This window comes from Sander vitreus, chromosome 16 (genome assembly GCF_031162955.1).
Source record: "Sander vitreus isolate 19-12246 chromosome 16, sanVit1, whole genome shotgun sequence".
NCBI classification, from domain to species: domain Eukaryota; kingdom Metazoa; phylum Chordata; class Actinopteri; order Perciformes; family Percidae; genus Sander; species Sander vitreus.
In genome coordinates, this window is record NC_135870.1 from 28,441,453 (window position 1) to 28,455,605 (window position 14,153).

General features: G+C 41.6%; 1 pseudogene; it reads left to right on the forward strand.

The window, feature by feature from the left end:
* The first annotated feature begins 4,512 nt into the window (after positions 1 to 4,512).
* On the forward strand, positions 4,513 to 6,770 carry LOC144530945 (E3 SUMO-protein ligase KIAA1586-like; annotated as a pseudogene).
* The last annotated feature ends 7,383 nt before the right edge of the window (positions 6,771 to 14,153 follow it).

A 14,153-nucleotide genomic window follows, 5' to 3' on the forward strand; every position in this document is an offset into this window, starting at 1 on the left:
TCTTTAATGCCTCACAATTTTATAGTTTCTTATCTTTTTTTAAGCTGATTTCCTAAAACAGCTGCACTTTTATCACATAACTCTACTGAAAATCAGCAACTTTCCCCCTTTAGCGTTGAGCTCAGCTATTGCAACCATACACAACACTGGCTCATTGCCGTTATCCTTTTCCAGCTCTGCCCTCTCGTCCGAAAATCATCACGTCCGTTTTAAAAAAAAACAAGATGGCGATGGCCAAATTGCCAAACTCAAGGCTTCAAAACAACAGTACACAAACCAAAGGGTGACGTCACTGCTGCTTTTACAGTGTAAAACTGAGCTTGACCTAAACTTAAAGCCTAAATCTCAGCCTCTGCACCACAGAGTTTGACCATTGTTTTTTTCTAATCCTTATCTTCTAAAGGCAGCTACACACCGGGCCGATAATCGGCCGTTGGACAGTCTGGCGAGGTCGGTGACTCGAGTCTGTTCGGTGTGTTCCGTGCCGTCGTCCGTCCGAGGGGCTGTCGGCCATTTTGGCCGACCTGACGTGTTCAGTCGGAGACAGGGCAGTCGGGACTCACCCGGAAAAGGCGAGCGGAATAAGCGTGACTAAGCCTCTCAAAATCTGATGAAAATCTTTTAAACTGAACTAACTAAACTTTGTTGATCTGAAATGAAGACAGATTCAGCAACTGCACGGCCTATTTCTCGCTTAAAATGTTTTCCGAAACACGTTTCAGTGAACTCTTTTAGTACAATATGAGGTCGTATTCTGAACAAGCCGCCATGACAGTCTGTCTTTGAATTTCCAGAGAAAACAAACCCACGTTCGTCCAATCAGCTGCCGGTTTTCATTTTTGGGCGACAATACAGATTAGTGCTGCCTGCTGTTATGGAGACGTATTACGTCTCGTCGCTTTGGTGTGTTCCGAGGAACTTTTTTTGATTAACTTGGGGAGACTGATCAGTCCAACTGCCTTTTCTGCCAACGGTCGGCCGTCTGGTTGGTGTGTAACTGCCTTAAGTCCTCTGACATTATGAAAGTGCAACACTGGCGGCTGGGTAGCTCACCTGGTAGAGCAAGCTACACGCTGAAAATGGCAAGTTTTGAAGAAAATTTGGATCATGCAACAAGGCAGGTCTGCTTGGTTCTTTTGGGGAATGATTTACAAAGAATGTGTTTACAGCATTTAACAGTCTAACTGGGACATTTAGGACTGATTGGTGGGGATCTCCTATGAACAAAATACACGGCCATACACCGGTAAGAGCAAATTATGTTTAGCCATACATCCAGCTAATTTAAATAGCTCACGTTACTGTATTGTGTCAACAGTTAACTTCATTTGATATTTTATGTGGCGTTTTCTTTTGCATGGTGGAAATGTTCCACCAAAACAAGCTCCTTCCCTAGTCCATTTTGCCGATCCACCGTCTTTGCGACCGGAGCTTAGCGCCGCCCAAGACGATTGTGATTGGTTTAAAGAAATGTAAGCAACCCAGAGCCTTTTTTTCCTCCTATCCTGGAATGTATGTTTGGAGGGGCCAGGGTTTACTTCGCACCGCTGTGGAGTAAGGTCTGGCAATGCAAGACATACACAGTAAGTAATCCATCTCCTTTTAATTAAAGCTTCTGCAGCCACATTCATTATAATTAACACTGCTCAGAAATACAGTAGATGCTACTCATTCTTTAGGAGCGACTTCACATATTGGCTTAACAGTGACTCTAGTTGGTGAAACTAATAGCTGGTTTCCAAGCCTGCACATTATTAACAAGTGGACACAGAGACAGATGGAGGTGTGATGCACAGTGAGACAGACAGATACACAGCTATTCAAACTTTGGTGTTCTAGCCTAGTCTCATTGGAAAACCGTCCACAGTGAACTCAGGACTGAAATTAGATATTGATCCTTCCATCTCCTCCCCAACCTCCCCTCTCTTCATCTCTTTTCTCTCTCGAGCTTTGGGACTGCACATTTTCCCTTCTGGTGATTCCCTCTCTTTCATTTAGACCTCCTCTCTCTCTCTCTCTCTCTCTCGTTCTCTTTCTCTCTGTCAATCTTGGGATTCTTCTCAATTGGGACTTTTGTTATTTGTGCGTCCTTGCTTCCATCATTTGCATCCTCACACCAAAGACATGAGGAGCATTGTAAGGATGAGATGGAAGAAACAATGCAACACCCACGTCCAGAATTGGACATTTTGAGATTTCAGTTGCGTTATATATTCTCTGTCTGTGTCTTCATTTCCGACCACAGAACAAGACATATATGTTCGGTGGACCTGGGAGCTCTATGCACTGCAAATGAAGAAAAGACATGCAAATATACAAAACACAAGCATATTAAAAAAGCATCTTTACTAATTTGACAGTTTATATACAGTAAGTTACAGGTAGAAACCCTAAATGTTCAGACAGCAAACAGACCACAGATGTTCTGTGGTGACTCACTGACACTACAGGATTGTGTGTGTGTGTGTGTGTGTGTGTGTGAGACAGCCTGAAGGACACCCAAAGATCTGCCCTGGGATGATCACTTATGCAATGAAAACATCCATTTATTAGTAACTTAATATTTACAGCTGCAGACTTGACAGATTATTGTAGTAGATATTAACAGTTTATTAATGAAACATTTATAATTTATGACTTGATGGCTTGTTGCAAAGTGAGAAACTCCGACCGTTTATTTGTGCCATCAATAAACCCACATAGGTTTCTCACATTGTAATAGTTCATCATGCTGTAAATGTTAATAAACTGTTAATGAATTGATTTTGCCAGCAAACAGCCTCGGCTACAAGCCCAAAGTGAGTGAGCTCGGAAAACAGTTAATTTGGTTCACGGTAGATTCATGCCACTGACTCAACAAGCCACGGCGTTGATTAGGTTACCCCTTTCAGACACAAAGTTGCAAGTCACCTCTACCTTTTCCCATTAGCCCATGTTACAAGTAGAATTCAGGATATATTGTCAGATAAATAACTGGATTCATGCATTCTCTGGCATTTAAGCCACTGAAAGTTAGTGACAACAAGCTCCCTTTGCTAGTCAGCTAGTTGTTATAATAATAATAACCAGCCACATTTGCGGTGTAGCCTGAAATAGAGTTTAATTTATTATAATTAGCTCACCAATAAAGCACAAGCTAGAGTACAATGTCTTCACAACAGCTACATGGCTTCAAATCCCAGACATAATAAAGTCCTTAAGAGAAATAACTAGGCTAGTTTACTCTGACTGGCTACCATTTGAAATGATTGACGGGGGAGTCCCCCCTCCCCCTTGCCCTTCTCGAAATGGTACTGGCACAGAGACAATATTAAGTCAGTTACCTTAAAGTGGCCCATATTATGCTCATTTTCAGATTCATAATTGCAATTTGAGATTGTATCAGAATAGGTATACATGGTTTAATTTTCAAAAAACACCATATTTTTGTTGCACTGCAGCTCCTCTTTTCACCCTGTGTTCAGGTCTCTGTTTTAGCTACAGAGTGAGACCTCTCAACTTCTGTAACATCTTTGTTGGCAGTTGCACATGCGCAGTAGCTAGGTAAGCTCACAATTGCTAGCTAGCTAGCTAGCTAACTTCTTCTAAACAAGGGTGCACTTCCAACAGGGACATGTAAGTCCTATACAATTTATTTTGTAGATTAGGGTGAATTTTTGTGTGTTCTTGCAGTGTTTTGCCATTGAGAACGAGCTAGAGAACGAGCACTAGCATGCTAATGGTTAGCCCCCTAGCACCCTCGTTTCGGCTAGTGACGTAGAAAGCCGTGCAGATTTTGACCAGCTCACCCGGAGACTGAAGGCAGGACACATTCAGAAACCGTATCTCACTCAAAACAGCGTAGATGGTTTTTTTTTCAAAGTTTGTATGCGTGTGGAAGCACCAGAGAAAATAACACCCCAAATCCCAGAAAAAAGTGATTTTTTCATAATATGGGCACTTTAAAGGTGTAGATAGGCTATATCATTCAGACTGGATACCTAAACATTGAATGCATGCTAAATAATTTATTTTAATGGTTTGTCTGAAAGGGTTAGCCTATAGGCCTTATAATGTGACCGGCTACTTGACAGGATGTGGTGTGCTTTTCTTGAACGTCTTTTCTTGTCTTTTTCATTTTACAGACAGAGCTGAGACAGACAATGATGCAGAGAGCACAGAGAGAGGAGATATAGAGAGGAGGGAGATAGAGAGAGGAGATGAGGAAAGAGGAGGAAAAGAGGTAAGACAAACAGAGAATGAAGAAACAGAGACAGGACAATTTGAGAGAGAACAAACAGAGAGAGGAGAGACCGAAAGAGGAGAAGCTGAGGACGAAGGAACAGAGAGAGGAGAGACAGAGAGAGGAGAAGCTGAGGACGAAGGAACAGAGAGAGGAGAGACCGAGAGCAGATGCCACCCACACATTTGGACTGAAAAGCAACACAGTTTAAAAAAGCTAACCCTTGGCTTGGTGATTTTCTTGGGTGTCGTACTTGCCAATTTGTCAAATCCCTTGGAGTGTTTAAAGAGATGGGCATGTCTCTCTCGAATGAATGGTCGCAGACTAGAGTTACGTACAGCCGCAATGGCAATCACCAATATCAGCTGTCATGCTTAAGGAGCAAAATCTACAAGCATGAGACATCAAAAAGTCACAAGGCAGCAGAAAATACAGTGAACACAAAAAACACAATTGATGTTTCCATACAAAAACAAGTGGGAGGAGGAAGCAGAGAAGACAGCCTCACTGTTTCGAACAGCATACATCATAGCAAAGAACAACAGGCCATACACAGACTACCAGGAGCTGGTGGTGCTCCAGCAAGAAAATGGTCTCAACATGGGCACCACTCTCCATTCCAGATATATGATAAATGTATAATTGATCAGCAAAGGAAATGAGACAAAAAATATTGCACCACATGCTACTAAAGACCAGAGGTTCCGTGTTTTAATTGACGAGTCCACAACTCTTAGCAAGAAATCGGCACAAGTAGTGTATTTAACGTCCATAATAAATTATGTGCCCACAGTTATATTCCTCGATTTGGTCAGCTGAGAATATTACAAAGAGTTTGCTCTAGTCCAAACTTGGGGACTAGATGAAAATTTCATCCATTGCTTTTGCTTGTGATGGAGCAAGTGCCATGCTAGGGAGGAAATATGGCAGTGGCGATTTCTTTAAGACTGCAAGGAAAGCTCAGCTTCCCCTAATATGTCCTATGGTGTTAATATTTTATTGACTAAAACTGCGTTAGAATACGTTCATCTCGAAGACGAGTTCGTTCAGAATCAGCTGACTAGATTTCCTTCTCATACATTCCCGTAGCGTCTCGGTGCATTTCCCTGTTGAAGCCTAGCGTCCATTGACTTCAATGAGGCTGCTTTGAGCAGTTTTTTTCAGTGCTTCGAAACTAGACGGTCATTGGATAAATGCTGATTATGTCCCGCCCACGGACGCTCAGCGTCTCTGGGGGTCAATGGAGCAGTGGGCTGGCCTGGACGCTGGGCTTCTGCGTGATGATTGGAGGGTTCATTGACAGCGATCTCTTGATGAAACCTTCTCATGGATATTATAAATTATTATTATAATAATTATTAGATTATTATTGTATTATATTATTATAAATAAATGGATAATTTTTATGATGTAGGCCGAAAATGAGCTTCCCCTCTTTGAAAGACCAGCAGCTGCCACTGAAATCTGGGGTTGCTACCTGTCTACAACAGATGTATCCAAATGTTATAGTGTGGCACTGCACTGATACAGTCAAACGTGTTAACAACATAAACCATTTCATGTCATTTTTAGACAAAATTTACACTCTCTACCGGTCACCATGAACTGGCCCAGCATGCACAACAACTTGAAATAAGTCTGCAGAAAATTGGGAGGGTCCTTGATGTTCGATGGGCAGCCAGCAGCTTCACAACAGTTAAGGCTGTATGGAACTCGTACAAAGCTTTGCATCAGCACTTTACTGCTGCTTCTGTGGATGGCACAAGAGATGAACATGAGAAGGCTATGTTCAGGGGTCTGATGGCCAAAATGGAGACACAAGAATTCCTGTGTGATTCAGCCTTAATGTATGACACGTTAGAGGAAATTGCACACCTTTCCCTGAACTTGCAAGGAAGAGGAATGACACTCACAAAAGCAGACAAACTTATGAGAAGAACCATTTGCATTATTTCATCCATGATGAGCGCTCCAGGTGATAAAAGACAATAAGCTCTTACAGCTGCAGAGAGACAGGAGTTTAATGGCATCCCCTTAACAACCAGTCCGAGGGTAAGACCTAGAGGACAGGTTGTTCAGCACTGGCTCAAGCAGACACCCTGGCGTATCAGCTGAGAACACCACTCAGTATACAGATTTGCTTGATCACTTTAAAGTTCTCAATCCAGAAAACTGGCCTGTTCCCTTACATGAGCTCACACTAAGGTTCAGGCTTGACCAAAGGAAAGTGCTTGAGGGCTTCAGGGATTCCAAAGACGACTCTAGTGTGATACCCACTCACGAACATTCTCAGCCTGATCCCTGTGAGCAGTGCAGAATGTGAGCGAGGATTCAACTTAATGAATATCATCATGTGTCCACTGAGATGTAGACTCCTGATCGAAAGTGTCTCATCGTTGACCTGAATGGTCCTCCATTGTCAAAGTGGAACCCAATGGAGTATGTGAAATCTTGGCTGGTAAAGCACAGAGGAGCTACAGACACACGGACACACCCCTGCAAGCCATCACCTCAAGTGGACAAAGAGGCACTCTGGGCATTGTTGTGATATTAATTCTTTATAGGCAGCTGGTTTAATGTAGGGAGCATGTCGAAACTGTTTTCCAAAGGCCCAACAGTACAGGAGATTCAGAGGGAAGCTAGACTGCTCCAGGTTAAAGACTTTTCCCTCTACAGGGCTGCATACAGTATACCTTCATGTGAGATGTGAGCCCATGTTCAATTCAACATATTGTATTTGTTTACTTGTTTATCACCTGTGAGAATGTACTTGAACATTCTGCCAGAAAGACAAAGACAGGAGCATAATGCGATATCATTATGTACAAGTGCATTGCATTGAAATCCCTGGATATGAGCCTCCCTCTCTTAGGCTACAGCAATTCGCACCACTATCAGCAAAGGTGTGTCTTGCATTACTGCCCAATCAAGGTCAAGGTATCTTTATTTGTCTCCGTTGGGTGAAATTTGTGTTGGACAAGGGCAAGTTGCTGCATGGACAATATAAAAAACATAAACAAACACATCACGGCCAGTAAAACCACAGGCAAAAACACCAAAACATAAACATCAACTCATGGACCGCTGCTACTCAAAATGCTAATTCTTAAAACATGCATACACACTGCTCATCCATACACATCCCCATTCTTCAAAGCACATACACACTGCTCATCTATGCGTTATTATGGAACCCACGCAACTTCTAGGCAAGGCCCGCCCTTCAATAGCATTCACACGCTGCTATTGGCCAGGCGTCCATGCTTACGCAAGGTAACAGAACCCAATTTGTTCAGGTCCTATCCCCTGACCAATCGGCTATCATAAACTTAACTACTTAATATCTACGTTCTATTATTCTCTGTTGTGGGGCCATGTGTCTGTGTAGTACAACTGTGTGCTAGGACATAATACATAAAGGCTTAGTCTATCCATATTTTGTAAAGTTTTTCTGGATGTAAATACAATATAGCAATGTAATAACAGTGTAATGTGTGTGAATCAAATCTGTTGGTTGTAATGAAAAAGTAATTTCTGGCATTAAGCCAATAAAAAGGCATAAAACCATCACAAGACTTACAACATTATTTCTGCAGATATATTTTCATGTGTGTGTGTGTGTGTGAGTGTGTGTGTGTGTGTGTGTGTGTGTGTGTGTGTGTGTGTGTGTGTGTGTGTGCATACATACATACATACATCTGTAGCATAACATCTATCAATTTAAGAAAGGCAAACTAAAGACTATACTACTAATATACTACACGATCTAATACAATTGATACTTCTAAAAACTTATGTGACATGAAATCCACATTCTGACATGTATAATGTTGATGTAATCATCTTGCACTCGGCAGCACGTCACATCGCTTTTTTTCAAAGGAATGTTAAAGACAGAAATGGAACAATCTACGAAAGCTTGCCAAGAAGAACACAACAACCACCCCCCACCGCATCTCTTCCCTTTCTCTCTTCCTCTCCTCCTATTTCCCTCTGGTTCACCTTCACTCATCACCTCATCTATTTTTTTCCCTGCTGTTGCCAGGCAACAGACAGGAAGAGCATCACTTGGAGACGTCAAAACCACAGGAAGAGCTTGCAGGAAGAAACATCACGCAGATGTTCCATGGAAGAAGCACGGCTCTACTTGCATAGACCCTTCTTTCTTCACTCAGCACTCTTGAACTCAAAGAAAATGTCATTAGGGTCCAGGAAAGATGTTAAGGAGAATGTCTGAGAGACATTGTAAAACATATTTTTAGTCATCTAACACAGACTATGTGTTAGAAAAGTTATGCTTAGAATGGTTTTGCTTCAGTTTCTTTGTTAAACCATTTGCATCCAAACTGCTGTTTTAGCATTTCTGTCTGTCATGTGTTAAAGTGCCCATATTATGCTCATTTTCAGGTTCATAATTGTAATTTGAGATTGTATCAGAATAGGTTTATACTTTTTATACTCTTTGTGTTCGTATGCGGAAGTACAATCTGTAGTTCGTGCAACAGCCCTAGAGCCAGCAGAAAAATGTCTGGCCTGTGAGTAGAAAGATCTGGGCACTGGACGTTTAACATTTACAGATACTACCAACGTTATTATGATACAAAGTTGGTAATATATCAGCAAAGTATGCCTTTAAAGAAGTGTGCCGCTATCTCATCTCTTATGTTATCTCTCTGTTTTGGCGGGAACTTCACAACAGTGTTCAGCAGAGGGGTAGGGCATTTAAAACTTGATAAATGAAGCGGCACACCATTGCCTTGTGGACATGAAATACCTTGTCTATTACTGACTGGAAAGATACTGTAGCATAAAACCATAGAGCAATCATTAATTGCAATGGGGCTGGAAGAGCACAGCTGTGGAAAGTAGAGTGATCCAACTCGAGACGGTCAGACAAATCCTGAATTGACTGCCAGTGAAATCTATAGTGTAAAATGAATTGCGCCAAAGCCTATCCATTAACTTCTCTCGGTGGCAGGGTGCATTTATTTTCTTCATTTATAGCCATAAACTCTGTCATGTTATGGTTAAGATAGAGGCAAGGCAATTTATTTATATAGCACAATTCAGACACAAAGGCAATTCATAGTGCTTTACATAAGCATAAACATACAAAGCAAATAAAACAGAAAATTCAACAATCTAAAAACAAAAACAAACAGATTTAAAAGACTTTGGGAGCATCAGAGTCAGAGGAATCTTAAGTATTGTTTCTTACTTTGGTTGCTAAGGTCTTTTGTGCAACGGTTTCATAAAGGATTCCTTAAGTATAAGACCAAAATAAGAGACAACTTTAAGTACATCATTTTTGCCAGCTTCCCAAAAGTGTGCAAGGTGATAGACGGGACCCTAACCTGCTCAGGTTAGTGCAGTAGCGATTGACCAGGTGCGTGGAGGTGTTAAATTAAGCAGGGTTTGAACATCTCTTACTTTTATTCTTCTCACAACTACCTCTGTCACTTTTCATGTAAACAGCTAAGCGCAACACCAAGAATGCCTTTTCACTGCCTGAAAGTGGGCACCAATATCCCCATTTGTAAGATTAATCGCATTTTGCGATGAAAATGGTCGCTGGTAAGCCGTCGTACCTGCGCCGTCTGTTTTTCTTGCTATAGTGGTACTAAACCTACTAACTTCACCTCCTACATGCTCCACAAAGTGCCCACTTAGACACCAAGAGGTGAAAGTATGTTAGACTGCTGTTTGTGGACTATAGCTTATTGTGTTAAATGTAACACAATAATCCCAATAAGCCCCCCCAGACTGGCCACTAAGCTGAGAGACCTAGGTTTGCACTCCTCCCTGTACAGCTGGGTCCTCGACTTTCTGACCAGCAGACCACAGGTAATGTGAGTGAGCTACCATGTCTCATCCCCCCTCATCCTCAGCCCCCCCAAGGCTCTGTACTGAGCCCCCTGCTGTCAAGTTATAACTTGATACGCTGCTTTTTCATGAAGGGGACGTCCCGTTACCAGCGTTCATCATCAGCCTCTTTTTCAACTTTCTTTTAGCAAAAGTATTGTTGCATTTTTTATCCTTGAAACACATTGCAATACAAACACTGTTATGTAACGTTAATTAGATTTGTACCAAAACAGAAGGTGCACATGAAGACGCTCATACAGTCCGTGCATCTAACCGCCTTGTTTGGCATTTATTATTGAAATTTCAACTGAGGGTGTAAAATATTAAACTGATGGTGCAATGCATGCTTTGCACCCTCGTAGAACTGGGCCTGGTCCCACTTTGTATGGCAATGGCTGCATAGCCATTTCCTTCGGGATGAATAAAGATTTATTTTATCTTATCATCCCAACCTGTGAGGGACAGCAATGTGCTATGGCTAAGGCCTCTTTACAGTCGCCGTTCCCGACCTGTCGCGCGACAATGTGACGTCAAAATGACGTAGATCTTGCTGGCGCGCCAGGATTTTAAGTGCATGACCAGAGGTCGTGCACCACTCTATTTTTTTAAGCATCGCACGACAAAGTGGAAAACAGGAAGCATGGACGAGTTCGAGGGCAACCGGATGCCAGGACTCTCAGAGTGACTGAAGTCTGTCTTATAAACTTACTGAGTTAGAAAGGCTTCATCCAACGAAGTCATCGAATCGTGTGCAGACATTCTGAAGTATTCAAAGTGCTTTTTCTCTTTGCCATTGTTTACCTTTTTCTTCTTCTTCTAGTCTGTAGAAATAGGAAAGTCGGTAGCCTTTCCTCAGTTGCAACACCTGTGTTCAGGAGAAGACTGCAACTAGTGTCGCGACCACCACACGCGGGTATAAATAGTTACGGCACTCCCATGACGTCACACTGTTGACAGATCGACAGGTCGGGAATGGCAAGTATACCGCACGTGTAAGGCATCCAGTCTGCCGGATTAAAAAGAACAAATACTTACGTTTATTGCAGACTGACAAACGTGCATTAGGGGTGGAACATATATATATATATATATATATATATATATATATTAGTGTAAACAAAGAAAACCTTTATATATAAAAAGGGCCACATTTTAGACCAAAGCCATTATCATAAAGTCAACATAATCACAACAGTAACATTACTTTAATCATATGCTGAAATCCGCCCAATGCTTTATTTATGGATTGGATTGCTCTGTCTGAATCTGAATAGTGCTGTTCAAATGCTGTGGGGAGAAGGAGCTGTTCTATCCTACCCGACTCTCTTTTACTTGCTCTGTCAACAGACACACTGGCGTGATGTCTTTGTAAATTCACCATCATGTTAAAATTATTACCACTAGCATAAGCCAAACATGTTGCACAGTGCTTGCACACAGTTTTTGTTTATCCACCACTTTTTTCTGTCAATGACTACGTTTACATGCACATCATATTCCGTTTTTTGCCCGAATTCCGAAAAAGACGATATTCCGACTAAGCTGGTTACATGGCTAATGAAAGTGAGTATTCCTCTAATATTCCCGTTTACATTTCCAGCGGCGGTGGACTTGTTGAACCGTGCGAACACAGCGTCCCTCTTTCATTCCTTTAACCAGCTTCTTGAAAAGGTCGGTGTAGCGATGTGTGCGCATATCCAAAAACCTGTTGATATCCAAGTCTTTGATAATGTTTAAAAGTAGCTGTGTTTCTCCTTCTTATGGGGTCTCCAGCCTTGCAAACTGTTGGACAGAAACCATAACAACGCACAGAGTTGACCATAAGCCTGCGGTGAAAACCCAGATTGAGTCGCATATTCCGAAAGCGCGTACAAGTGTACATGTTCAAACAATGCCTCTCAAACCCGAATAATAATAATTTCCCACGTCTTAATCAGAAAATGCTATTTTCGGAAAATAGCCTTATTCGGAATATCCAACCGGAATATGTTGTTTACATGACCTGTATCAAATTCGGAATATTGTCAAATTTATAATGGAGTTATACTATTTATAATAATAGTGGAATATTAGTGTGCATGTAAACGTACTGACTGTCAGGTAACACTTAAGCCGTAATGCTCCCATACAGTGGACAGGGATTGACCAACAGCTGCACATGGCACCTCATCGGTACCAACTGTGTTTTCAAGGGTTTTTTCCTAACCTTTATCTGAAGTTTTTTTTCTGCACAAGATCTTTTGACAGTAATCTGTGAGTCTAAAATGTACCAAACAAGTATACAGTACAAACATGCCCTGAAACGTGATTAGCGGAATAAAACTGTTTGGATTTTTAACTTGAACTGTTCTATCCCTATCAATCCCATTAGCAACAAGGAATCATTGGCCAATAAATACCTACCTATTTCGGTTTGAGTCTCACTAGTCTCACTTTGCCAGACCTTCCTCCACAGCGCTGCGGAGGAAGGTTCGGCTAGTCCACACAGCATTCTGGGATAGGAGAAAAACGTGCTCTGGTTTATTGGCATTTCTTTAAACCAATCACAATTGGCACTAAGCTAAGCACCGGGAAAAGCCATGGTGCCTCTGCAAAATAGTCTCAGGAAGGAACTTGTTTTGGTGGAACATGTGTACGTTCAAAAGTAGTTTTAGTCGTGCAACAGAAAACTCAGATTGGACAGATAGTCTAGCTAGCTGTCTGGATTTACCCTGCAGAGATCTGAGGAGCAGTTAACCATAGTCCTCATAAATCCACCAGAGTTTAAAATTCCAACACAAAATGGAGGGTAACGGACATCTGGCGCGTGAAATCTGGCGGAATTTTCGACGGCAACGGAGTAATCCACGTCGTGGATATAGACGAGTCTCACCAAATGCTGTTTTCTCTTTTGCTGTTTCTGTTGTATTTTCTGTTCAACCGTTGTGCTTTGCCCTTCAGGGCCACCATAGCTAATGGATCCCAGGGTGGGATTAGCAAGTTCCCCACCCCATACAAGTACTGCATCCATCAAGTGTAACAAATCCGAAGAAAACAATTGCAGTTGTTCTTTACGGCATAAAGGCTCAACTGCGTTAAAAGTGTGAAACCAATATGCCTCTCTGCACAGCACTAGGGTAGGGTGATTTTTTTTTTTAATGCGTACTGTAGTTTTGTGTTCAGATATTAAAATCTTTAAAGCTCTTTTAGTTTTTCCAACATAAACCAGACCACAGGGACATCTCAGCATGTAGACAATATGTGTGCTGCTGCAGTTTATGCAAGATAAGATTTTATGGTGCTCTTTTCACCAGTACGTGGATGTGTAAAATATTTTAGTGTCTGACGAGTTTGAACATTGTGCACAGTGGCCACAGTGGAGAAAGCCAGTAGCTTGATTTGAGCAGCCAGGAGACGTTGTAAGATAGTTTTAGTGTCAGAATGAACCAATCTGTCTCTTAGCTTGCAACCGTTAAAATTAATGTCATTAAATTCTCTGTGGAAGAGACCAGTGTTCTGCTTTTTATACTTGGCACAGCAACTGTTAGCACAGTTGGGGGTCAACGAACGAAACAAAGCTAAGAATCCTGGTGGATCAGAGTTCCTTTATTCAAGTACTAGTTTGGTAGGGAATAGTCTCGCGTTGCCAGACCTTACTCCACAGAGCTGTAGAGTAAGGTCTGGCTCCCCCACACATACATTGGACATATGGGCCTTTGGGGGGGGGACATATATGAAGCTGGGGGTCCTCCCGAGGGACATTTCTCTATGCAGGAAAAACCCTGTAGGAGAAAAAAAAACCTGTTTGCATTTCTTTAACCCTTGTGTTGTCTTCCCGTCGACCATGCAACTTTTAGTTTTTCTGGGTCAAAATGTAACGTTTTGTCAACGTTTTTTGAAGCTTTTTTCCAATTTTTTATGTCACTTTTTCCGATGTTTTTGTCTGTACTTTTATTTTTGTCACTTTTTTCAACGTTTTTTTTTTATAAATAAAAATCCAAATGCTATAAAATTGAATAAAACACCCAAATTCAATGAAAGTAGCTGATCATTTATTTTACTTGTAAAGAGCATTGTAGGGAACTAT